Source organism: Hyperolius riggenbachi, chromosome 3 (assembly GCF_040937935.1).
Source record: "Hyperolius riggenbachi isolate aHypRig1 chromosome 3, aHypRig1.pri, whole genome shotgun sequence".
In the NCBI taxonomy this organism is placed as follows: Eukaryota; Metazoa; Chordata; class Amphibia; order Anura; family Hyperoliidae; genus Hyperolius; species Hyperolius riggenbachi.
Genome location: NC_090648.1, coordinates 183986142 through 184013516, shown reverse-complemented (window position 1 = coordinate 184013516; position 27375 = coordinate 183986142). Strand labels below are relative to the sequence as shown.

The following is a 27375-nucleotide window of genomic DNA, read 5'->3' as shown; positions in this document are numbered from 1 at the left end:
ATGAACTATTGACCTTTTTCTACCTCTGGGACACTTAATAGGCTGCCACTGAATAGAGAGTAAAACATTCAACCTACTTTGTAAATGTTCAAACACAAAATAAAACCATGAGATATCTAAAAAATATATATTTTTTAGGAGTAGGACGATAAATACAATTGTTTATCTCATCAGTTTATTTTCACCTCGGTTTCACTTTAAGGTGACCTTTAGAACCCACTTGAACGGTTGACTTTTACTTACCTTGGGCTTTTGCCAGCCCCGCGTAATCTTTAAGGTTCCTGGGTGTCCCCTCCATTGTGCAGCTGTTGCCCTAATGAACGTCTCCTGGCCGCGCACCTCCTTAATCTCCCTACTGTGGCCAGAAGCATTCTGCGCATGCGCGGTGACAAGTCTTTACAAACCATGCATGTGCAGGACGCTCCAGTCTACAGGAGCACATCCGAGTGCAGTGTTCTCCCCAGGCTCTTTTAGCCGGGTGCTCCACCCAGCTAGATTTGGTGACCACCCGGCTGTCATCGGCTCAGCTCCTCACCTCCTCCTATGCTGTAAGCAGAGTTGCCCTGCATTTTCATCTCGCCCCACCCGGCTACTTTTTCATGCCACCCGGCTTCTTTTTCATGCCACCCGGCTGGAAACAAATTCTAGGGAGAACACTGGAGTGGGTATGTGGCCGAGACAGCACATTCATTTATTAAGGTGACAGCGGCACAACGGAGGAGAACCAAAGGACGCTGAGGGGATTATGCCTGCAGGCTATTCCTGAAGGCATAATCATGCTAAAGTAGTCGTTAGGGGAAAAAAAAAGGTCTCTTATTTTAATTCCAATTTGTGCAGCTGCTCCAGAGGCTTCCCCATCCTGAGGTGAGTAGGGGCATTTGTTTCCTCTACAGGTACACTTTGAAAGCAGCACATGATTGACATGCCAATAGCTGTGTGCAGAGGAAACTGCAGTTAGAAGTATTAGGGCTGGTTCACACGGACGTTTGAGGGGCTGTAAAGGAGTAATTTGCAGTGACCTGCGAAAGCAACAATTGAACGTGATTGCGCACCGTCCCAGTTATCTGAATTGTAGCGTTTTTTTTCAGCAATTTCTAGCTTTCGTGAAAGCTTCGCAGTCGATCTCGTCATCATGTCTCATCTCAGAAGCAACGTGCAGTGTCTCAAAGTCAGTTTCTGGCGTTGCGTCTGAATGCCAGCGAATACCATTAAAGGGAGTGGACTGAAACAAAAAGAAGCCAGGAACCATCAGACGCTCAGAAAATGAAACACTCAAATGCAACATAGTGAAAGCCATTGAAAGACTTCAAAAGACATTAAAAGTTTAAGCAGTAAAAACTGACATTCATAAGAAAAAAAAAAAAAAAAAGAGACAGGATTCAAATGAGACGCTGAGCTGAAGCACGGCAGCAGCTGTGTGAACCAGCCCTTATCAGGTGGAAGAGAAGAAAAGTGTGTGTGAGGAGACTGACAGGATGCTGCAGGTATAGAGCTGGCAGGAGATGGCACACTAGACCAGTGGTTCCCAACCTTTTCCGGCCCGGGGAACACTGTCTGACCAAATTTTTCTCCGGGGAACGGCGGGGGGGGGCATGCGGCCCCCAGTTGTTTGCGCGACCTAGTGGACAGTGCCGTGCGCAGGCTATGGGGGGGGGGGGGGGGGCTGGGGTGCGGCTGCATAGCTAGCATAGTTGCCCCAGTGTAGGGAGTTTAGTTGCCTCAGTGTAGCTAGTATAGTGCCCCAGTACAGCCAGTATAGTGCCCCAGTATAGCTAGTATAGTGCCCCAGTATAGCCAGTATAGTGCCCCAGTATAGCCAGTATAGTGCCCCAGTATAGCCAGTATAGTGCCCCAGTATAGCCAGTATAGTGCCCCAGTATAGCCAGTATAGTGCCCCAGTATAGCCAGTATAGTGCCCCAGTATAGCCAGTATAGTGCCCCAGTATAGCCAGTATAGTGCCCCAGTATAGCCAGTATAGTGCCCCAGTATAGCCCCCCAGTATAGCTAGTATAGTGCCCCAGTATAGCCCCCCAGTATAGCTAGTATAGTGCCCCAGTATAGCCAGTACAGTGCCCCAGTATAGCCCACCAGTATAGCTAGTATAGTGCCCCAGTATAGCCCCCCAGTATAGCTAGTATAGTGCCCCAGTATAGCCAGTACAGTGCCCCAGTATAGCCAGTATAGTGCCCCAGTATACAGGATCTTCTCAAAAAATTAGCATATTGTGATAAAGTTCACTATTTTCGGTAATGTACTGATAAACATTACACTTTCATATATTTTAGATTCAAATACACACAACTGAAGCAGTTCAAGACTTTTATTGTTTTAATATTGATGATTTTGGCATACAGCTCATGAAAACCCAAATTTCCTATCTCAAAAAATTAGCATATTTCATCCGACCAATAAAAGAAAAGTGTTTTTAAAACAAAAAAGTCAACCTTCAAATAATTATGTTCAGTTATGCACTCAATACTTGGTCGGGAATCCTTTTGCATAAATGACTGCTTCAGCGCGGCGTGGTATGGAGGCAATCAGCCTGTGGCACTGCTCAGGTGTTATGGAGGCCCAGGATGCTTCGATAGCGGCCTTAAGCTCATCCAGAGTGTTGGGTCTTGCGTCTCTCAACTTTCTCTTCACAAAAGCCCACAGATTCTCTATGGGGTTCAGGTCAGGAGAGTTGGCAGGCCAATTGAGCACAGTAATACCATAGTCAGTAAACCATTTACCAGTGGTTTTGGCACTGTGAGCAGGTGCCAGGTCGTGCTGAAAAATAAAATCTTCCTCTCCATAAAGCTTTTCAGCAGATGGAAGCATGAACCCACTTTTGAACCAGAAACAGCGGCAGAAAAGCCTGACCTGGGCTACAGAGAAGCAGCACTGGACTGTTGCTCAGTGTTCCAAAGTACTTTTTTCGGGTGAAAGCAACTTTTACATGTCATTCGGAAATCAAGGTGCCAGAGTCTGGAGGAAGACTGGGGAGAGGGAAATGCCAAAATGCCTGAAGTCCAGTGTCAAGTACCCACAGTCAGTGATGGTCTTGGGTGCCATGTCAGCTGCTGGTGTTGGTGTTGGTTCACTGTGTTTTATCAAGGGCAGGGTCAATGCAGCTAGCTATCAGGAGATTTTGGAGCACTTCATGTTTCCATCTGCTGAAAATCTTTATGGAGATGAAGATTTCATTTTCAGTATGACCTGACACCTGCTCACAGTGCCAAAACCACTGGTAAATGGTTTACTGACCATGGTATGCCTGTGCTCAATTGGCCTGCCAACTCTCCTGACCTGAACCCCATAGAGAACCTGTGGGATATTGTGAAGAGAAAGTTAAGAGACGCAAGACCCAACACTCTGGATGAGCTTAAGGCCGCTATCGAAGCATCCTGGGCCTCCATAACACCTGAGCAGTGCCACAGGCTGATTGCCTCCATGCCATGCCGCATTGAAGCAGTCATTTCTGCAAAAGGATTCCCGACCAAGTATTGAGTGCATAACTAAACATAATTATTTGAAGGTTGACTTTTTTTTGTTTTAAAAACACTTTATTTTATTGGTCGGATGAAATATGCTAATTTTTTGAGATAGGAATTTTAAGTTTTCATGAGCTGTATGCCAAAATCATCAATATTAAAACAATAAAAGGCTTGAACTACTTCAGTTGTGTGTATTTGAATCTAAAATATATAAAAGTCTAATGTTTATCTGTACATTACAGAAAATAATGAACTTTATCACAATATGCTAATTTTTTGAGAAGATCCTGTAGTGCCCCAGTATAGCCAGTATAGTGCACCGGTATAGTGCCCCCCGCCCGTCCACGCCGCTGTTATTACCTTAACAGCTGCCGCTCTCCCCTCTCTGGCGCGTGTATATTCAAGCAGCGTATCTCCGGCTGCTCTGTGTGATGCGGAAGGAAGCAGGGCAGCGGCTTCCAGTAACGGCGATATGTATCGCCGTTACTATGGTAACCGAGCCCTGCCTCCTGCGCATCACATACAGAGCAGCCGGGAGATACGCTGCTAGAATAAATACATGCGCTGGAGAGGGGAGAGCGGCCGCTGCTAAGGTAATAACAGCGGGGACGGGCGAGAGGGGGATAAGAGGACGGCACACCAGGCAACGTTCTGGTTGAAAAACGCTGCACTAGACCACAGGGTGATTATACTGGGAGTAGAAACAAATTTGGCCACTAATGGACATTGCAGCATGACTATGACCCAAAACACACAGCAAAAGTGGTGAAGAAATGGTTAGCAGACAACATTAACGTTTTGGAGTGGCCTAGACAGAGTCCAATTGAGAATCTGTGGAGGGAGCTAAAGATCAGAGTGATGGCAAGAAGACCCTCCAACCTGAACGATTTGGAGCTCATTGCTAAAGATGAATGGGCAAAAATACCCGTGGAGACATGCAAAAAGCTGGTCTGCAATTATAGAAAGCGTTTGATTGCTGTAAAGCTGAGAAATGTTTTTTTCCCACAATAATTTCTCTTGTACGTCATCTTATCTTTTGGGAGACACCAACAGTATGCCATTTCCTATCAAAAAATGACAAGCTGGTTGAATGAAAGTAACTTTAAGTAAAAATTTGCCAGGGGTATGAATAATTATGGGCAGATATAGAGAGAAATATATATATATATATATATATATATATATATATATATATATATATATATATATATATATATATATATATATATATATATATATATATATATATATATATATATATATATATATATATATATATATATATATATAAAATTTTAATTAAATAATATATTTATGAGCAGGAAGATACACAAGCTTAAAGGATACCCCAACTGAAATGTGACATAATGAGATAGACATATGTATGTACAGTGCCAAGCACACAAATAACTATGCTGTGTTCCTTTTTTTCTTTCTCTGCCTGAAACAGTTGAATATCAGGTATGCAAGTGGCTGACTCAGTCCTGACTCAGACAGGAAGTGACTACAGTGTGACCCTCACTGATAAGTAATTCCAACTATAATACACTTTCCTAGCAGAAAATGGCTTCTGAGAGCAAGAAAGAGGTAAAAAAATGGGAATTTCTTATCAGTTAAGGTCACACTGTAGTCACTTCCTGTCTGAGTCAGGACTGAGTCAGCCACTTACATACCTGATATTTAACTCTTTCAGTAAGAGAAAGAAAAAAAGGAACCCAGCATAGTTATTTGTGTGCTAGGCACTGTACATACACATATCTATCTCATTATGTCACATTTCAGTTCGGGTATCCTTTAATGCTTGACATCACTATTCTCACAATCCTGAACTAAACCACAACCATAAAGACATTTATTTTTTTAATAATCTTATTTGTAGTATCTACTTATTACCCAGTCACACGTGAATGGATGCATGCGAATAATAGCAATTTGTAAAATATTGTTTTTATATCATATGTATAGGTTTGTCACTGAGATAATAATAAAGAGGAATATTTTAATCTACATATGATCCTATACACCTACATGGTTATTAGGCCTACAAGGTTATCATGGCCTAAAAGCAGACACAAGTTCCCAGTGAGATGTGGCACACACTGCCCATATTAATGTATTACCGATTTACATTTTTCCCCACACAGTTTTCTGAATGCAATACTTGCTACATTTTTATAGATTCCATGTGCATTTTCCAGTTTTTAGCAAACCTGTAGTGTGGAGTAAGGAGTTCTAAACTAAGCTTAGTAGTTGGAAACCTCTGGGTGGTACAACAATTTCCTGAATCCTTGTTGACAAGACACAGAACATATTTCGTTTTTCTCCTAGCGGAAAGCACCAGAGCTGCAGCCACTAGGGTGTGCTCTATAGGCAGTAGCAGTGTTAGGGAGTCTTGTTTAAAGAGACTCAGAAGAGAGCCTAACTTCTCTTTTTTAATGTTAAAGGGAACCTAAACTGACAGTGATATGGATCTAACCTTTTAAACAATACCAGTTGCCGGCAGTCCTAAACTCTTTGGCTGCAGAAGTGGCTGAATCACACACCTGAAACAAGCATGCAGCTAATCCAGTGTGACTTCAGTCAGAGCACCTGATCTGCATGCTTGTTGAGGGGCTGTGGCTAAAAGTATTATAGACACAGGATCAGCAAGAGAGTCAGGCAACTGGTATTTTTAAAGGAAAAATCCATATCCTTCTCAGTTTAGGCTCCCTTTAAGCACTACAAGCCCTGCTAAACAGCTGCATCCCTGCGGCAAAAAGCAGGGTTTACAGTGTTCTCCCCAGACATTTTTTTCAGCCGGGTGGCATGAAAAAGTAGCCGGGTGGGGAACTAAGGTCCCTTTTACACTAGGAAATGCAATCGCGCAACCTACAATTTCCACTACCCGTGATTGCAACGTATAGCTGCCGGGAACGGAGCATGATCGCCCACCAATTACGATTCAGAAAAGCAGAGCGCAGCTAGTGGAAAGGGCCCTAAGGTCAATATAGTGCATTGTAACATACTGGGGCACATTACTGAGCACAGAGCAGTGTAGTATACTGGGGCACATTACTGAGCACAGAGCAGTGTAGTATACTGGGGAACAGTACTGAGCACAGAGCAGTGTAGTATATTGGGGTACTTTTAGAGAAGAGAGGAAAGAGCAGAACAAGAGTAGAGGAATGGGAGAGCAAGAAGAGAAAGAAGGTGAAAGACAGCAAAAGTCAAAGTTTGACCCCCATAGGATTGTGGTCAGTTTGGCTGGCTTGCAGCTGTTCGACATCTTAGTCGTAGGACCAGGGCGCTAGCGTGAGATGCAGGGCCCAGCAGCCGAGGGGCCAGAAAGTTCAGATCAGAAAGTTCAACAGTGAAGGGCCTAGTTTCAGCCATGGCACCTGTGCAGAGCTCAGTGCCCGGCAATGGATAGGTGTGCCAGTACATTATTATAAATGTATATGTGGGATGGGAATGTATATACTGATATAAATATACACCTGATGACAGAGAAACGTCCTGCTACATATGGACAGATAACCTAATGATGCAGCATGCGCTCATATATGCCCCATCCACCATGCACATGATTTGTCATGTATGATGACACAGGAGGGGCTGCACAGCGACACAGGAGGGGGCTGCACAGTGACAGCTGCACAATGACACATGGAGGCTGCATGATAAGGGGCTGCATGGTGACTCATGAGGGTTACATGGTGAGTTGGTGACACATGGATGATGGTGACACTGGGGGGCTGTATGATGAGGGACTGCATGGTGACACATGGGGGTTGCATGATGATACATGGGGGCTGTAAGATGAGAGGCTGCAGGTGTCCCCTCCCCCTTAGAATAAGGCGATTTACCTTTTGGATGTTTTGCTGGGTGACCTCTCCCTTCCCCTGGGTCTGGCTGAAGCAAAGGCCACAGACATGCTCCCCCTGGGCCCCGGCACGCCTCTGATCGCCGCTGTCAGCACAATCAATTATTCTAGATATTCCCAATAACTGCACCTTATTACTAGCCAGAGGATTCTTCTTCTACGCAGCAGACAGGGGGAGCCGGTGCTAATGGTACGGTCCGTTCTCACACGTCATCGCTGAATGGCGTGCATACCTGGCAACAGTAGCAATGGATATCCGATGCGGAGGGCCGGGCACGTGGGTGGCCAGAGTGAGGCAGTGAGGTTCCTGGGCCCACGGTCGCAACCACGTGGGTGGCGGCCACTCAGCTGCTGAGGCTCAGTGTTGTTTCCCAAGCGAGCCTCTGACTTCCCCAGCTTGCATCCTGGCAGCCACGTGGTGCGACCGCATGGTTGCAATGAGCGGTGTTCTGGCGTCTCGTGCTTGAAGCTGGGAGCCCGGTGCAGCTGGTGGTCGGCTCCCCTTGCTGTCCTTAATGCCGAGGTGCTGCTGGGGGCTGTCTTCTGGTCCCTCCATATGCCAATAGCCATCCCAGGGCTCAGCTGATCCGGTACTGCAGCCGACTAAGTCCATGTGGGTGGCCGTCCTGTAGCCGGCTCCTGCAGCGCAGATACACGGTGCGCCCTGGATGTCCAGTAAGCCCAGCACCGCATCCCTGGATTCTTCCCCACCTCCATCCCGTGAAAAGGAGATGGTACTGTGGGAAGGAAAGGTGATATAATGGCCAGAGTGCCTGTGTGTCACGCAGCCCTCTAACGGCGCCGGCTTGTATTAATAAAAAGAAAAAAGTCCTGCCTGACTTTTGGCAGCCGGGCAGGATTTTAAAACACCCGGGCGGCCCGCCCACCTAATTAGGCCTGGGGAGAACACTGGGTTTATACCCCCCAATTCCCCTCTGCAAAATCCACAACTTTCTTGGTCGTGGATTTTGCTGCTCATGTAGGAAGAGCTGAGCGCTGCAGCTCTGCCTCCATGCACGTCATTCGCCGCGCGGATCTCCGCCTCTCCCCTGCCTCTCTCAGTGAAGGAAGATTGAGAGGGGCAGGGAGAGGCAGCGATCAGCCGGGATTGACGTGCCAAGAGGCAGAGCTACAGCCATAAGCTCTGCCTCAAGCAGGAAGCGCTCCCCAGACACAGCAGAGGTGATTTGGGGGGTATAGACCCCTCGTTTTGCCGCGGGGATGCGGCGGTTTAGCACGGCTTATAGCGCTTTATATTAATAAAAGTTAAAAAAAGTTGATTGGGACTCGCTTCAGGGTCTCTTTAAAGGACCACTATCTCGAAAATCGTAAAATTTAAAATGCATGTTAGCACATACATATAAGAAATACATGTCTTCCAGAGTAAAATGAGCTATATATTACATTTTCTCCTACGGTATGTAGCGGTCACAGTGGCAATAGAAATCTGACAGAACCGACAGGTTTTGAACTAGCCCATCTCCTCATGGGGGATTCTCACGGTTTTGTTTAGTTTCAAAAGCACTTAGCGAATGGCAGCTGCTCTGTCCAACTGCCCAAAAAAGTGTGCAGCGAGCACGGATGCTGGCCAGCATCATTGTATAAATCCTTTTCAGGGAATGTCTTTATAAAGAATAAAAGCCTTGCTGAGAATACCCTGTGAAGAGATGGACTAGCCCAAAACATGTCGGTTCTGTCAGATTTCTACTACTTACTGTAAGTGACACCAACATAGGAGAAAATTAATTTATGGCTCATGCTACTCTGGAAGAAACTGGACCCTGGTCTCCTGTGCCAGAGGCAAAGCCCTGTACAGCCCACTGATCCAGCACAGGGCCCCTCTTCATCTTCTGGCCATTCACAGCACACAATTCCAGCACATGGTCCTCTAAACCTATTTGCCAAAAGCTGCTGCTCCTGCCGGGGACAAGCACAGCAATACTGATGGGTATCCCTGGGAGAAGCTTACTGCTGTTCCCCATTGGTCTGACACAAACCAATAGGAATCCACCCTCTGTCCAGCGGGGTGCCCCAGCAGCATGCTTCTGACTGGGCTCCCATCAGTATTGTGGCACTTGTCACCGGCAACAGCAGAACAAGATGACAGATGAAGGTGACAGAGCTAAAGAATGTGTTTGGTAATCAGCCTAGTGAGAGCTGACACTGTCCGTTCTCATAGGCTTTCATTGATTCCATGGGCATCCGCTGTATCGATGATCTGTCTCAGTATCTGGAATTATCCTGTACCAGAGAGCCTTCAATTACTCTCATTGGAACTGAAGTAATGGATCCATTCGAAACAGATGTGTGAGCATTAACTATTGCTTAGCATTGGATTCGTTTGCATGTCAGTTGATCCGCTCACTGCTGATCCAATAAAAAAAATAATTTAGTGACAGTATGAATCAGCCTATCTCCTACAGAACAAGCAAATCTGGTAAAAATACTCCCTTTGCCCAAAGTTCTAAACATCCTGCATTACTCCCCAATATGTGTCCCACTCCATTTCTTTAAGAAAAAGTGGTTCACTATATTGCGCTTAATATGGAACAATTCAAGAGCAAAGATCACACACTCTGTTCTACAGAACTTCAACAATATGGTGGGCATAGCTTTTCCTTCAATGCTTAAAGAGGACCTCCATGTTAAAACTAAAAATCCTGCAGAATGCTCCCAGGGATGGGAGTGCGGCAGGGGCGTGTGAAGCCCACGATTGGCAGCGACTGACCAGATTACTGGGAGGGATAGCGCCAGAACCTAGAGAACGGTGAGGGAGGTCACGGTCCTCATTGGGCTAGAGGAAACCCCAGGTAAGTTTAATAAGGCCCACTGTACCATCTCAGGGACACTGTAAATATGAAATATCTGCACAGCTGTTGGTTTCCTACTGACAAACTGTATAAGCCACAATGCTTGGGCTGTGGCATGAATAGCCAGAGGGAGCATGTTGTGCTTGACCTGCTGAGACTGCACTTGGCCAGGGACAAAAATGCAAACACAATCTTGCACCTTTTTGTCTGGAGGTAGACCTCCATAGTTTCTCCGGGTGAGGGTACTGAGTATCATACACCTTTATGGCACAACCTGGCTCTACTAGAGTTTAACACTATACCAGATGCTTCCTTTTCAAATAAGAAAGATGTGGTGTTTCTGGGTAAAAAAATAAAAATGTGGACGACAAGTTCCTCACTTTTATTGTTAGAATTAAAAAAGGTGCAAATAATCATGCAATCTATCCAATTTAAACAAAGCCTAGTGACTATTTGCCAGTGATCCTAGAATATATAGAAGTTTGTCCTATTAAGCACCTTATTGGTAATCAACAGAAATCCTTAATTCTTCATTAAGTGAATGACTACACCCAGGGTTCAAAATGTATATGGGTGGCAGCAAGCATTACTTTGGAATCAGATGACTGGGAGGATTACAATCCAGGCTATTCCTAGGGAGCATGTAACACGGATATAGGTTTTGCATCTCTGATGCTATAGTCTGCATTTATATTGACATAATTATCTGCAAGATTGAATAGATGATTATATCCGTATCTAACTTACATGCTCATTAATATATTTTTAAAGGAATACTGTAGGGGGGTTAGGGAAAAATGAGTTGAATTTACCCGGGCCTTCTAATGGTCCCCTGCAGACATCCTGTGCCCGTGCAGCCACTCACCGATGCTCCGGCTCCACCTCGGTTCACTTCTGGAATTTCAGACATTAAAGTCAGAAAACCAGTGTGCCTGCGTTGCTGTGTCCTCGCTCCCACTGATGTCCCCTGGAGCGTACTGCGCAGGCCCAGTATGGTCTGCGCCTGTGCAGTACACTCCTGGTGACATCAGCGGGAGCGAGGACACGGCAACGCAGGCACACTGGTTTTCGGACTTTAAAGTCTGAAATTCCAGAAGTGAACCGGAGGCAAGGCCAGAGCATTGGTAAGTGGCTGCAGGGGCACAGGATGTCTGCAGGGGACCATTAGAATCCCCAGGTAAGTTCCACTCATATTCCCCCGACCCCCCCTACAGTATTCCTTTAACACCCGGTTCTCTCAGAGTTTTTTTTCCACTATGTCCGTTACGATATGTCGCAATTGACAATATCATCGCACCGCAATACAATGCAATTATATTCCTAAGGTGCTTTATAAAAGGTATAAATTATAAGTAATGCATAGCATGCTGTGCATTTAGACCACTCACACACTTCTTCCTTGCCATTGTGGTTCTTCTTCATCAATCACACAGCAACAGTCCCGAAAGGTAACGTTGCAGTGTGACCATACAGTGAGGAATACAGCACAATGAAATGATGCCTCATTTACATGGTTAAAACACATATCGTACTGTTAATGCAGTGCATTACTCCGTGGGGATCCATCACACCATAGGGCTATCAGTCACTGCTTCTGCAACAGAACACAACATTTTGTGCAATGCAAGGGAACATGGTAAGTGTGAAAGGACCATTAACAGGCACCATGCACTTTTACAGTAGCAGTGAAGCAAGCTTTCATTGTACTGTATAGTCACACTGCACATCTAAGTCTGGCAGCATGGCGATAGAATTACAAAACAACACGTACAGTGTGAAAGACCCTTGTTCAGTGTGAGAGGCTTTGTTCACAGCGGTGTGGTGTAGTGTGACAGCCACTTTGTAACGCAGCTTGCTGCACTGCCATGCAGCATCTATGCGATTTTCACAGTACGTCAGTTCCATTGCGGTATAAAACTCTGCATACAGAAGTGAAGCATACTTTTAATTGACTGTATGCTTCACTGCACACAACACAACAATGCCATAACCTGTGGTAGGGCATTTTTGTTCCCTTGAGTTCCTGTTATATAGGGAACATAACACAACATCCCACTGTGAATATGGACTAAATGCCAATTATCTGCAAGGGTGATTTAACTATGTGCACTTTCTGTATGTATATCCTTTCTTTAAAAAAAAAAAAAGCCTTATCTTTGTTAAAAACAAATACAGTAAAACAGATTCAGTTGGGTTGCTCTGTGATCTTTTGGCATTGGTCTTCATGAATCAGACACACTGTCAGAACACAAGAAAAGAAGCAGAGCAGGAACAACGTCTGCCTTACCGAAAACTCCCTCTGTTATAGATCTTCACTTCATCAATTCCAGCACTGCAGTCCCGTCTCCAAAGCCTCCCAACCCGAAACATCAACACAGACTTCACTTCCCTCCCAACAGTCAAATGAGAGCCAGGATTACCATTTGCCACACACGGGTCTGATGGGCAGCGCTCTCACCCAATCAACAATCAGCACTCGACAGCTTCCGTCTTCCTTCTCGCCACTGATAGGATTTGGGGGCGAACATTATAGATTGTATTTTGCGTGTCACACAGCTAGCTATGTTTGGTTGCACTGTACGGCCAACAGCTTTCGACGACAAGAAGAGAAGGCGGGGCAGTGGCGCGATAGGCAGCGGGAAGCCTAAGCAGGGATGTGATTGGCAGAGAGGCGGGTTGTTCTCAAAGTCGAAGAGCTGTCATTGCACCGGTGTCTATAGCAGTGCTTGCTTCAGTTCATTCAGAGTTTCAGACCAAAACGGGACCATTCGTATCGCTGTAGTACGTTCTTGTTACTGAATAATGTATGGTATAAAAAGTGGTCGAGCCAAGCGTTATGTGCGGCTAATGCAGCCACTGTGTTATGTGACCTGTTTTCTCTGAGGAAGGGCAGAAGTTTGAGGTTTGGGAACCCTGTGATTTTTTTTTTCATTTTTTTGATGATCTGGATGCTTTTCAGAGCAGCATAGTATGTGAAATAGGATGGATTATTTTGGGAGGCAGAGATGTGTTTCTGCTGGCGTAAATAGAAATGTGAAGTGCAGATACTACAGAAAATAGGTTAGTTTTGGACTGTTTTATGCATACCTTCCAAATTTTTAAGATGAGAAAGAGGGACACTTAAGCCACACCTCTTATCATATCCCTAGTCACACATACCATAAAGATTTCATAAGAAAAATATATTGTTTTATAACTGAAACCGCACTGGCCCTTTCTATCCAGATTTATTTTCCTTCATATTAACATTTTAAAATTAGTAATATATCAATTTAAAGGATGGGAATACTGTTTAGAGTCAATCAAACACATTTGTAGTAGAAAACAAAACAAAAAAAAACATATATATATATATATATATATATATATATATATATATATACATTACATAGAAAGAGGGACCAATGAGGAAGAAAGAGGGACCAATGAGGAAGAAAGAGGGACCAATGAGGAGGAAAGAGGGACAGGGCTCCCAAAGAGGGACTGTCCCTCCAAAAGAGGGACAGTTGGGAGCTATGTATTATAGATTAGCACATTTCTATGGTCTTGATTGCAGGCTACTGGCTAGTTCCCCACCTGGGAGATATTTATGTGGGATAAATATCTACCAGGGAGAGCAAAATCAATAAAAAAAAAACGATTTTTAGAAGGGGAAAGCTCATTAAAGTGTACCTGAAGGGGGAAAAAGTGTCCTAAATGAGTACGTTCCTCAGTAGAGAAGCCTCTGGATAATCCAGAGGCTTCACAGAGCCATAGGTGGGACCCTCAGAACCCGCTTGACAAAGGCTTTGTGGAGTGGTGTGTGCGGTCACACTCTTGTCTGAGAATTAATGCGGCTGCACTGTGCAGGACACTGTTATAATTTAAGTAGGCCTCAGTTACTTGGCCTGAGTTTTATGTAAAAGGCTTGTCCGCAGTGTATGCCTTTAAAATAAATAGAGGTTTTGTGATGCAGGCAGAGGCATCTCAGGGTCTGCGTGTAGCAGAGGATACACGCAGATACTGAGAACATGTTCCTAAAAGAAGGCCATCGGACTACTCTGACCTTAACACTACACCACAGGAACAGAAAACATTGGCCATATTTACTAAACATCCACGTTCCTGCATATGGGTCAAATGCCTCATTGATTATTAATCAAGTAGGTGTGTATGATGACACCACGAGTGGGTCCACCAATAATCTGGTTTAGGGGGTGGCGAAGATGATGTCATATTTAACTCTTTCCTAGTCAGTATTAAAGGCTGAGGGAGCTACGAGAGCTCACTTCTGCTTCTTCCTTCCGCACTAGCTAGCAAGGCTGACTGGGACGACTTCTAAGCATGTTCTTCCTTTCTGTAATCTGATATAATGTATGCTGTACATAGGTAGTTTAGTGTAACATAGTTAGGAAGAAGGTACCTGATAGACTTCAGCAGGGAGTCTCATCACGAGCTTGTAACGCAACATGAAGATTGGCATAGCTAGGATATGATGACTGTATCTATCTGTCTTTCTGTGATTTGAATAAATAACGTAAACATTGAAGAAGCCTGAGAAAGTCTATATCCTGTTTGCGGTGTGGAGAATCAAGTGATCTCATAGTCTGTGAGACGATGGTGTCGAAGCAAGGTGATAAGAACAGTTTATAACAATGGTGCCGATTTAAACCCTGATTGAACACTGTCTAGCAGTACAAGCAGACAGGGGCCGGGGGCCGAAGAAGGTGTTTTCAAGAAATTCCACAGCAAAACAAGCGGAATAGATGGACGCGGACTGTAAAGCTTATCAAGCTTATACTGATAAGCTGATGTGAGTGTGTGGGAGCCGAGCACACGGGCTGCAATTCGAGGAAACCAGCGGCGACACTCGTGGATGTTAAACTTTGACTGTAAGTGCACATCAGTCATAGCCTAAACCGGATCGCAGGTGACTGGAACGCTCCGAGGCCAGCTGGCAGCTGCCGCTGGATATCGATCCGCTGAGCCAGTGTGGGTACACAGAGATGACGCTCAGGAGGTCCAGGGATCCACTCAGTGTCGTGGAAAAGTTGCCAAAAGCTGGTCGAATTCGCAGGCTTACAAAGTCCTCTGCTCAGGCAAGTATGTTTTACGTTGTTATGTTGCATTATCTTTATTATCTTATTGTATGAGAGGAGGATAATGTGTTCTGTGTTTTGTGTTAATTGCAGCGTGGAGGCTGCGGGTTTCGCATCTTGTAAATGCAGGGTGCGGTTTTCAGAGTTTATGTGCTTTGTTTGGTTTCTTCGGATTCAAGTTTCCTGTGTTGCATATTTACGTGGTGGTTATTTCTGCATTTGTTTCAGGCATGTTTTTGCTGGAAAGAAGTCGATTGGTTTTTTTTTTCTCTTCTCTTCTCTCCCCGTCTCTACAGAGGCTGGGAAGAATGTCCAGATAGAGCAGGGGGGGGGGTCCCCCGCAGCAGGAGATAAGCCAGCGGTGCTTCTGTTAGTACTGGATGGGAGGGAGAGGGGATAGAAGAGGAAAGCGAGTGTCTTTCTGTTTGTGAGATGTTCTGCAAGTTTCTCGTATTTCCAGTCAGAGCTGCTAACATGCTTGTAAATATCTGTATCTGTTATGTTGTTTAGCCAGTTTGTCTGTTGTGCGTTTCAGCAGTACTAGCTGTTATTATGGTTTAGAGTTACGCTGCGCGCTTGAGTAGGTTTGAGTCATGGCAGAGATACACTGCAGATGATTTGTGAGGAGAGAGAGGTTTCTACGTTCCTGGGTGATGCTAAGAGGTAATATATTTAGCATTGCAGCTGTGACGCGGTTCGTCTCAAGTTTGGCAAGCATCCCAGAGAGTATAGGTAGCGGAAGGCTGACTCTCGATAAAATGTATCGATGCTGTGTGTAACTATGCATAAAACTGTTTGTTCTGTGTGTATTTTGTTTTCTCTCCTAAGATATAGGAAACGAGAGGCTGCTATGGGAGCAGCCATCTTAGCTGGCAGTCCAGGACTCAAAATGGCGGCAGTGGAGAGAGCCCGCCCCCGAGAGTCATGGCCCCCACACGTCATGGCAGGGGGGAGGAGGGGCTGGGGGATCCACGTCACGTCAGGCTGTGCTCGCGGCTCCGGGCAGAGCAGCTGAAAGGGAGGGGGGTAGAAATACAGAGACAGTCTACTGAGTGTCTCGGTTCTCGAAGTATTTCCCCAGAGGCTTTTCCCTGAGTCCATGGAAAGGAATGCCAGGATACGTGCGCCAAGCTATTTCTGTAAGATTAGCAGGAGCACGGATAGGAAAAGTGTCCCAGCTAGGTGCAGGGACACACGTAGCAGTGCAGGTTAGGAAAGTGTCTGTACTGAGTTGCTTACGGGATTATTCCTGTAAGTGGGGCACCGTAATGGGTGGTGCAGCATGAGTTCCCAATAGAGCATAGGGGGAGACAGTGCATCAGGGGGGTGCCGGAGGCGGAAAAAAGGGCGTCGCCGCTGCTGCAGAGCGGTAACGTTTTTTTCCGGTTTTTGTCGTGGACAGGGCCAGAGCTTGACTGAGAGGTCTATGCTGGGCTGGGGCGGTTTTTTTGTGTGTTTTTTTTCGTCCACTGATTGGTCAAATATGTTTTTTCCAGCTCTTATCAATTGTAGCACAAAGAACAACAACTGACCGCAGTTCATGGGGCAATTATACGGATGATAGAATTGCCATGTACAGAGTGACAGTGTATCAGTACGGTGTTTGCCATGTGACTACCTACCAAGTGGGCATTCAGGGATCTGCATACAGGCATGTGACGCTGGTATGCTTAGCCCTGCACCCTGTGTGGTTTAAGTGTAAAGTGCCCCTTCCTACAGGGAGGCAGCCATTTTTTTTTTGGGTAGTCTAGGTAGTGGCACGGCAAACATTGATCAGAGGGTACAACACACAGAACTTCTAGCAGAGCTGGTATCGCGATGAAGTTCTAGATAAGTAAATGCGATAATGAGTAAGAGCATTGCAGGCTCACCTGCGAAGCAGCATCAGGTGTGGCATCCGTGATCTGTGCATGCGACGGCCGCGCATGGACAGATGAGGGGGGATGTGGAGTGAGCTGCAATGGGGTGAGAGCTTCCAAAGGTGAAGCGAGCTTCCAAAGGTGAAGTCCGCGGGAGCATATTTTAAACAGGTAAGTACTGAGGATAGTACTGAGGTAGGGGGGTGAAGTTTAACTCCAATCTACCAATAAGAGTAAACAGAGTTCATGAGAACCATAAAACAACGAGATCAATTACGGTATATATTGATCATTTTAAAGGGTAAAGAGTACAAGCCGCAGGGCGAATCCCAAATCATTAATAAGAATTGATTTGTTTGTATTTCGATTTCAGGTGTTTGGCAATATGGAATGGAGACAGCTGCAGTGCTGGCAGCAAGGATGGAGATGTCAGTCGGATAAGCGAAAGGTTCCAGATGCCAATCTAAGCTTGGAGGAACACGAGATTCCTGAAATCGGAAAGAGACTAAAACACGAGATTCCTGAGATTGGAAAGAGATTAAAACACGAGATTCCTGAAATCGGAAAGAGACTAAAACACGAGATTCCTGAAATCGGAAAGAGATTAAAACACGAGATTTCGGAGATCGGAAAGAGACTAACAAAACTGTCTGAGCAAAGCATAATGCAAAGTGCTAATGTTTTTCTTTCCCAAGGTGGTGCTTTTATAATGAAGAGTACCGTGCTGATGGTGATCCTAGGTTGCCATTTCGTCCTAGGAGAACGAAGAGAGGACATTCTCATGTATAATAAGGGGTTAATGAGAATGCAAGGCCCAAACATGTTGATGTTGGGTGACAAAGGTACTGATCCTTTCACACCTCCCTCTGATTGGCACAGATGGACCAAGCAGGGATGGAGGGAAAGAGCACTTGTGCCAGGAGAAAACAAATTTCATGGCACAATGTGGGTGAAAGGTCTGAAGGGTCAGGTGTGCGGGCAGTGGGAATTGAATGGCAGTATAAATCTGCTATTGAGTACCACACTCCCAGAATCGACGCACCGATCCAAAGGTTTGTTAAAAGGTACATTGCAGTACAATGGGTACATGCAAAAGGTGGAGTGTGTGATTCAGTGGTACCTTGTCTTGGTTATGCAGAGTGAGATGGTTCCAGATTGGAGAGGAACGAGCAGGAGGCGTCAATTCTCTTACCAGAGAGACGCAGGGGACAACATCACACTCTGGAGCTACCAACAGAGAGTGCCTCTGAAACAACTATACACACGTAAAGGCGGGAAAGCCGAGGGTGGGTGGTTCTCGAAACAAGAAGTAAAAATCGAGATCAAGCCACATTTCCAGGTGACAAAGAGGGTGGGGAGAGCGGTCCCGGGGGAGGGAAAGCCCACACAGGGAACCCCATTCACACCACACGGGTCACAACAGGGGACGATATTACACAGTCCATATGCAACAGCTTATCCTCATGATAGTTGGGTAATTGATCGGCATTGATGGCATAGTACTTCAGTGGTTCCAATCCTTCTTGAGTGGCAGAACTCACAAAGTGTCTATGGGGCCCTTCCTGTCCACCCCTGTAACACTTAAGTATGGGGTGCCCCAGGGCTCAATCCTCTCTCCCCTGCTTTTCACGATTTACATGCTACCATTGGGAAAACTAATCCAAAAACATGGCCTGACATACCATTGCTATGCAGACGACACCCAACTATATCTTTCCTTCAAGCCTGGTGTGACAGACCCAACTCTAACTATAAACGCCTGCTTACGTGAACTACAGCAATGGATGAATGACAACTGGCTGAAACTAAATGCAGACAAAACTGAAGTCCTTCTGATTGGAGGGCAGAGCATGATAACAAAACAACTTAACTTGCAGTCTTCACCACTGGGAATAGGAGGCACGGATCTACGCAGCTCTGATCATGTGCGTAGCCTGGGAGTTCTAATTGATGGGGATTTAAACTTCAGAACTCAAATCTCTGCTGTGGTGAAATCATCCTATTTTCACCTAAAGAACATTGCAAAAATCAAGCACCTCATACCCCCAGAAGATCTGCCAACCTTAGTCCACGCCTTCATCACATCCCGACTGGACTACTGCAATGCTCTCTACACTGGCCTTCCAAAAAAGGCCTTGTACCGCCTACTAGTGGTGCTCAAATACCCCTTTTCAAAATTCGAGTTAGGTCGAATTCGAATAGTAAATTATTCGAGATCAGTCGAATATTCGAGTCGAATAATTTTTACTATTCGATTCGACCTCGGAATTCGAGCTCACTATTCGAGTCGGTATTCGAGCTCATTATTCGAGCTGACTATTCGAAATGGCCTTAAATAGCTTCCAACACTTGTTTTGAGGGTGAATGATGCAAGAAACCTCTTTTTTTCCAAGTAACAACAGCAAGTGATTATGTGGGGATGTTCCTTTAAAAAAAAAAAGTTGAAAAGAGAAGTTGTGTCCAGAAATTTGTTCAGTACTGTATATACTTCTTCTTCTTCTTTATCTTCTATATCTTCTTCTTCTATATCTTCTTCTTCTATATCTTCTTCTATATCTTCTTCTTTTTTTATATTGTCTTCTTCTTCTTCTTCATCTTCTTCATCTTCATCATCATCTTCTTCATCATCATCTTCTTCATCATCATCTTCTTCTTCTTCATCTTCTTTTTCTTCATCTTCTTCATCTTCTTCTTCATCTTCTTCATCTTCTTCTTCATCTTCTTCATCTTCTTCTTCTTCATCTTCTTCATCTTCAACTTCTTCATCTTCTTCTTCATCTTCTTCATCTTCTTCTTCTTCTTCATCTTCTTCATCTTCAACTTCTTCATCTTCTTCTTCTTCTTCATCTTCTTCTTCTTCTTCTTCATCTTCTTCTTCTTCTTCATCATCATCATCTTCTTCTTCATCATCTTCTTCATCTTCTTCTTCTTCTTCATCATCTTCTTCTTCATCATCTTCTTCATCATCTTCATCATCTTCATCTTCTTCATCATCTTCTTCATCATCTTCATCTTCTTCATCATCTTCATCTTCTTCATCTTCTTCTTCATCATCTTCATCTTCTTCATCATCTTCTTCATCTTCTTCATCTTCATCTTCTTCATCATCTTCTTCTTCATCTTCTTCTTCATCTTCTTCTTCTTCTTCATCTTCTTCTTCATCTTCTTCTTCTTCTTCATCTTCTTCTTCTTCATCTTCATCTTCTTCTTCATCTTCTTCTATATCGTCTTCTTCTTCTTCTTCTTCATCTTCTTCTATATCGTCTTCTTCTTCACTTATTTCTCTTTTCAAATTTTTTTTTTAAAGAAATGCAGCTATTTTTGAGCGTAACAAATAGCTGGTGGCGCACGCATGTTGGAAGCGCCATTGTATGTGCTCCCTGGCAGTGGAAACACACAGACAGCAGGAGGTAAATTCAGCAGCAGGAGGAGGAGGATGAGTGTGTGGCAGCAGGCAGTCAATGAGGCAGGCAGCGTGACATAATAGCCCTGGTACCTAGCGGTGATACCAGGGCTGTAAATAAACACAGCAGGCAGGAGGTCCCAGACAGCGGTCGTGCAGCCCACATTGTGTCCAATACACAACTGGGACAACACAGTTTTCAACCCGGGCACCTCAGAAAAATTAAACCTTTTTTTTTTTATGGTTTTGTAGTTTTGTTTTTACAACAAATTACACAGACAGATATAGCTATTTTTTGACGTAATAGCTGGTGGCAGAGTGGCAGCAGAAGGTAAATCTGTGTACCCTGGCGTTGGGAAACACAGACAGACAGACAGCAGCAGCAGCAGCAGGAGGAATGGAGGAGTAATGTGAGCAGCTATTGTTTGACGTAATAGCTGGTGGCAGAGTGGCAGCAGAAGGTAAATCTGTGTATCCTGGCGTTGGGAAACACAGACAGACAGCAGCATCAGCAGGAGGAATGGAGGAGTAGTGTGAGTGTGGCAGCAGGCAGGCAGCGTGACATAATAGCCCTGGTACCTAGCGGTGATACCAGGGCTGTAAATAAACACAGCAGGCAGGAGGTCCCAGACAGCGGTCGTGTAGCCCACATTGTGTCCAATACACAACTGGGACAACACAGTTTTCAACCCGGGCACCTCAGAAAAATTAAACCTTTTTTTTTTTTTATGGTTTTGTAGTTTTGGTTTTACAACCAATTACACAGATATAGCTATTTTTTGACGTAATAGCTGGTGGCAGAGTGGCAGCAGAAGGTAAATCTGTGTACCCTGGCGTTGGGAAACACAGACAGACAGCAGCATCAGCAGGAGGAATGGAGGAGTAGTGTGAGTGTGGCAGCAGGCAGGCAGCGTGACATAATAGCCCTGGTACCTAGCGGTGATACCAGGGCTGTAAATAAACACAGCAGGCAGGAGGTCACAGACAGCGGTCGTGTAGCCCACATTGTGTCCAATACACAACTGGGACAACACAGTTTTCAACCCGGGCACCTCCAGAAAAATTAAACCTTTTTTTTTTTTTTATGGTTTTTTGGTTTTGTTTGTAAAACAAATTACACCGATATATAGCTATTGTTTGACGTAATAGCTGGTGGCAGAGTGGCAGCAGAAGGTAAATCTGTGTACCCTGGCAGTGGGAAACACAGACAGACAGCAGAAGGGCAGTACACAGCAGCCCACTGTAGGTGTAAAATGTGTGGCTGCAGGCGACGTAATAGTCAAAGTGAACCAGGCTGGCTTAGTGAGCAGGAGCCAGGAGGTGGTAAAGGGTGGTAAGGCACATTAACGATGGTTCTTAGCCAGTTCATGTCCCCCTCTCGCCGACAACAGGGGCCAGGAACTCGCCTTCCACCCACGCCTGGTTCATCTTGAGAAACGTCAGTCTGTCCACAGACTTGTGAGACAGACGTGAGCGTTTCTCGGTGACCACACCACCAGCTGCACTGAAGCAGCGCTCGGACAGCACGCTGGAAGGGGGGCAGGACAGCACTTCCAGGGCGTACTGCGCCAGCTCGCTCCAGATCTCCAGGCGCTTGACCCAATACTCCATGGGATCAACAGGGGCATCGCTGTCAAGCCCGCTGTAGGACCCCATGTAGTCAGCCACCATGCGGGTCAGGCGCTGGCTGTGACCGGTGGAGGATGCTGCTGCATGCACCTCCTCTCTAGTCACTGCTGCCGGAGCCTCTACAGTCCTGTAGAGCTCGTGGCTGAGAGACAGCAGGTCTGTGGGGCGCTTGCTGCTGGATGCAGGCACCTGCTGCTGCCTCTGTGCTGGCTGCTGGACAGTGGGGGTGGAAGGCTGGGGGAAGGCTTCCTCCAAGCGCTCAACAAGGGCCTGCTGCAAGCTCCTTATTTGTTGCGCTGGGTCTCCTCCTGCAGGCGGCAGGAACTGGCTCAACTTCCCCTTGAGGCGTGGGTCCAACATCATGCTAATCCAGATGTCCTCCCTCTGCTTCATCTGGATCACCCTGGGGTCTCTGCGCAGGCACGTCAGCATGTGCGCTGCCATTGGGAAGAGGCGGGCCATGTCTGCTGGCACATCGACGGCAGTGCTGCTGTCCTCATCCTCCTCCTCTGCCTCGTCAGCCTCATCCTCTCTCCACCCCCGCACCAACTCAGCTGCACTGTGCTGATCCCCCTCATCAGCAGCAAGGTCAGGGACCTCCACCAAGTCCTCCTCCTCCTCCCCCTCAGAGGTGGACTGTGCAGCTGCTTGCCGCTCCTGCTGGTCCAAGGCTGCCGCTCCCTGTTCCAGCAAAGCATCGAGGGCCCTGTTCAGCAGACAAACCAGGGGCACCCACTCGCAGACCATAGCATGGTCCCTGCTCACCATGTTAGTGGCCTGCAGAAAGGGAGCCAGCACTAAGCACACCTGCTGCATGTGCCTCCAGTCATCATCGGGGACGATGGACGGGATGTTGCTGGTCTTGTCCCTTCTCTGAGCGGCGGAAACAGTGGCCAGGGCAAGGTACTGTTTGACAGCGCGCTTCTGTTCAACCAGACGCTCCAACATCGCCAGGGTGGAGTTCCAGCGAGTCGGAACGTCAAGGATCAGCCGATGGCGTGGCAGATCCAGCTCCTTTTGCACGTCTTCCAGGCTCGCACAGGCTGCAGCCGAGCGCCGGAAGTGACGCACAACGTTCCTTGCCGTTTCCAGCAGTTCGCCCATCCCCTGGTAGGTGCGCAAGAACTTCTGCACTACCAGGTTCAGCACGTGGGCAAGACAGGGGATGTGGGTCAGGTTTCCCCTGTCTATTGCGGCAACCAGATTGGCCCCATTGTCGGCCACCACCTCTCCGACTCTGAGGCCTCTGGGGGTCAGCCAAATCCTCTCCTGCTCCTGGAGTTTGGCCAACACATGGGTTGCCGTCAGCTTGGTCTTCCCAAGGCTGACCAAGTGCAGCAGCGCTTGGCAGTGGCGGGCCTTCACGCTGCTGCTGAGGCGGGGGGTTTAGCCAGGTGTGCCGGAGGATGGCAGAGGATCGGAGGAACCTGCTGCAGTTCCCCTGACCCTGCGGGGTGGCACCACCCACTGTGTTGCTGCTGCTGCTGTGCCCGCTGCTGCTCTCCCATCCTCACCCCCTTCCACCAAGCTGACCCAGTGGACAGTGAAGGACAGGTAGCGGCCTGTCCCGAAGCGGCTGCTCCAGGAGTCCATGGTGACGTGGACCCTTTCACCAACCGCGTGCTCCAGCCCTCGCTCCACATTGGCCATCACAAAGCGGTGCAGTGCAGGAATGGCCTTGCGGGAGAAAAAGTGTCTGCTGGGGAGCTGCCAGTCTGGGGCTGCGCAAGCAAGCAGCGCACGAATGTCGCTCCCCTCCTGCACGAGCGTGTACGGCAGGAGTTGGGAGCACATGGCCCGTGCCAGCAAGCCGTTCAGCTGCCGCACGCGACGGCTGCTGGGAGGCAGAGCCCTAACCACCCCCTGGAAGGACTCGCTCAAAAGGCTCTGGCGTGGCCTTTTGCTGGCACAGGAATCAGCAGACACAGCGGAGGAGGCCACTGAGGACTGGCTGCCAGAACAGGCCTCAGTGTCGGCGGCAGGAGTTGCAGAGGGGGGAGGAGCAGTGCGTTTCCGCACTCCTGCTGGTGCTGCTGGAGGAGCAGGAGGGCGGGTGGCTGCTGTTGCTGCTGCTGCTGAAGGCTGTGCAGTGATGGGTGTGGTGCCACTGCCAGCACCAGATGCCTTCAGCCTCTGGAACTCCTGATGCTGGTGGAAATGTTTCGCAGCAAGGTGGTTGATGAGCGAGCTGGTGCAGAACTTTAAGGGGTCTGCACCTCTGCTCAACTTCCGCTGACAGTGGTTGCAAGTGGCGTACTTGCTGTACACTGTGGGCATGGTGAAAAAGCGCCAGATTGGTGACAGAAACATCCCCCTACGACATGGAAGCGCTGCTGCCTGTCTCCCTGTGGTGGTTGGGGGTGGGGCTTGGGGGGCTTGGGTGCGGCTGGTGGTGGTACTGGCAGATGCTGCTGCTGCTGCTGCTGAGCCTGAGACACCAGCAGGCTGTGGGACCTGCCTACTGCTGCTGCCAATGCTTGCAATGATGCGCCTCCTTGCAAGGCCCACAAGAGCATCCTCCTCCTCAGAGCTGCTGAGGACGACATCCCCTGGAGGTGGTGGCACCCAGTCTCTGTCTGTCACCGGGTCATCAACATCCTCCCCCTCCTGAAACATGTCCTGCTGGGATGAGGACCCCCCAAACTCCTCTCCTGATGCATGGATGGGCTGCTTGACTGTCGCCATAGTCTTGCTGTCCAATCCCTCATCCCCCAAAGTGCCCATCAGCATCTCCTCCTCAAGATCGCCAACAACAGCAGACAATTTACTCATGATGCCTGGGGTCAAAAGACTGCTGAATGACAGGTCGGCGAGTGACGGTGAACTGGCCTCCTCCCCAGACCCTGCTGGGCGGCTGCTGCGAACAGGGGTGGTGGTGGTGGTGGTGAGGGTGGAGGCCTCAGATGCAGAGCTGATGGCGGGCTGCTCATCCTCCGTCATGAGTTGCACCACAGTGTCTGCATGCTTTTCCTCAATGGGACGTTTCCGACCCGGCTGGAGGAAAATCGGAGCAGGTGCTACACGCTGCTGCTGCTGTGTCTCTGCAGCGTGAGTTGCAGATGCTCCTGCTGGGCGGCGCCCAAGGCGTCCACGGCCAGTGGCTATGGGAGGAATGTTAGCCACTGACGCTGCTGCTGCGGAACTGTGCATGGTGGCGCGCCCGCGGCTTGCCACAATGCTGCTCCCTCTCCTCCTGATTCCCTTGCTGCCCTTCCCCTTGCCCAAACCGCGCTGGCTGCCACTTCCAGACATCTTCGATGTTTTGGGCGTATAGACAAAAGTTTTTTAAAAGGGCGGGTGAAAAGTGGGGTACTTTAATGGAGTGGGTTGGTGGGTGAGGTGACTGAGTGAGTGTCCCTAGTACAGTAAGTAAGTAGTAACAGTCAGGAAGTACAACTAGCAGTTACAATAATCAGTAGTAATCACAAGTAAATTTAGTGTGTGTACACTACAGACAGTGAGTGCACGCACACGCAAACACGCGCAGGAGCTAGCCTATGAACAGTGACTGAGTGAGTGTCCCTAGTACAGTAAGTAAGTAAGTAGTAACAGTCAGTAAGTACAACTAACTAATTACAATAATCAATCAGTTATCAGAAGGAAATAGAGTGTGTGTAGTGTGTACACAGACAGTGAGTGCACACACGCAGGAGCTAGTAGCCTATGAACAGTGACTGAGTGTCCTAGACTCCTAGTACAGTAAGTAGTAACAGTAAGTACAACTAACTAATTACAATAATCAATCAGTTATCAGAAGGAAATAGAGTGTGTGTAGTGTGTACACAGACAGTGAGTGCACACACGCAGGAGCTAGTAGCCTATGAACAGTGACTGAGTGTCCTAGACTCCTAGTACAGTAAGTAGTAACAGTGAGTACAACTAACTAATTACAATATTCAATTACAATAATCAATCAGTTATCAGAACTTGGAAATAGAGTGTGTGTAGTGTGTACACAGACAGTGAGTGCACACACGCAGGAGCAGCTAGTAGCCTATGAACAGTGACAGTGAGTGTCCTAGTACAGTTACAGTATATAACTACAATACTAATACAATCAGTAGTAAAGTACAGCAGAAATACTGGTATAGAATAGAGAGAAATAAACAGAGGACAGGAGGACAGCTGCCCACACAGGCAGGCCCTGAGGCCTAAAGCTGTAAGCCTGCAGCAGCTGGCCTGTCTCTATGTAACACAAAAGCTACTAACTAAAATACAATGTCTAACTAACTAACAACAATATAGGTGTGTATAGGAGGTGTATGTGAGCAAAAACGCTAGGTAAATGACCACAATAAAGCTCTTGCTAAGCCAAAGCACAAAGGAGCAACTCTCTCTCTATGCAAGTCTCAGGCAAGGACGGAGAAACGTAACATGGCGGCCGCTATTTATAGGGTAGGGGCTGGCCAGGGTCCCCCTCTGTGATTGGCTGCCGTCAGAGGGCCTGGGAGCCCTCTGATTGGCTCTAAGGACATCAATCTGGGCTATGACGCTATTCGAGCTCGGTACCGAGCTCGAATAGCGCCGTTTGCTCGAATAGCTCGAATAGTGAATGGGCTATTCGAGTGTACGCGAATAGCCCATTCGAATAGCTACAGCTATTCGGAGCTCGAATACCGAGCTCGAATAGCTGGAAAAGAGCTCGAATATTCGAGCTACTCGAATATTCGAGCTCTGCTGAGCACCACTGCCGCCTACAGCTGATACAGAATACTGCTGCCAGACTGCTAACCAACCAACCCCGTCACTGCCACATATCGCCAGTCCTGCATTCCCTTCACTGGCTACCTATAGAATGGAGGGTCCTATTCAAGATCGGCCTACTGACATTTAAATCCCTGAATAATCTAGGCCCTGGATACATGAAAGATATGTTACAGCTGCGTAGCAATCCCCGCATTCTCAGATCCACAGGTTCTAATAATCTAGTCATACCCAGAGTCCACTTAGAAACTTTTGGTCCCAGAGCCTTCTGTCATGCTGCCCCTACGTTTTGGAACTCCTTACCTCAACAGATCAGGACAGCCCCATCCCTGGACGTGTTTAAATCCAGACTGAAAACCCACCTGTTCAGTCTGGCATTTGCAGAAATATAACTTTTGTTGTGTGAATACTTCATCCTACTAATTACTGAATCTGAGAGAGCTTAAGCGCTTTGAGTCCTATGGGAGAAAAGCGCTATAGAAATGTTATTGTATTGTATTGTATTGTAAGTGAAGAGGTACTCTTAATCGAACGATTGCAGAGAGTACAGTCT

General features: G+C 47.0%; 1 protein-coding gene and 1 long non-coding RNA gene across 5 annotated transcripts in view; one reads left to right on the top strand and one right to left on the bottom strand.

Annotated features, from left to right (window-relative positions):
* CEP152 (centrosomal protein 152) overlaps nucleotides 1-12634 on the bottom strand; it is a 108941-nt gene extending 96307 nt beyond the window's left edge. For 3 of the 4 annotated variants that reach the window (XM_068275420.1, XM_068275424.1, XM_068275423.1), the window contains exon 1: nucleotides 12437-12563. The gene's annotated coding sequence lies outside the window, so the exon portion shown is untranslated. The other variant, XM_068275422.1, reaches the window with a different exon arrangement.
* Nucleotides 12635-12861: 227 nt separating this feature from the next.
* The window catches only part of LOC137561247 (uncharacterized), a 79385-nt gene continuing 64871 nt past the window's right edge, over nucleotides 12862-27375 (top strand). Inside the window, exon 1 of the long non-coding RNA XR_011029946.1 lies at nucleotides 12862-12930. This is a non-coding gene — a long non-coding RNA (uncharacterized lncRNA). The remainder of the gene's footprint in view (nucleotides 12931-27375) is intronic.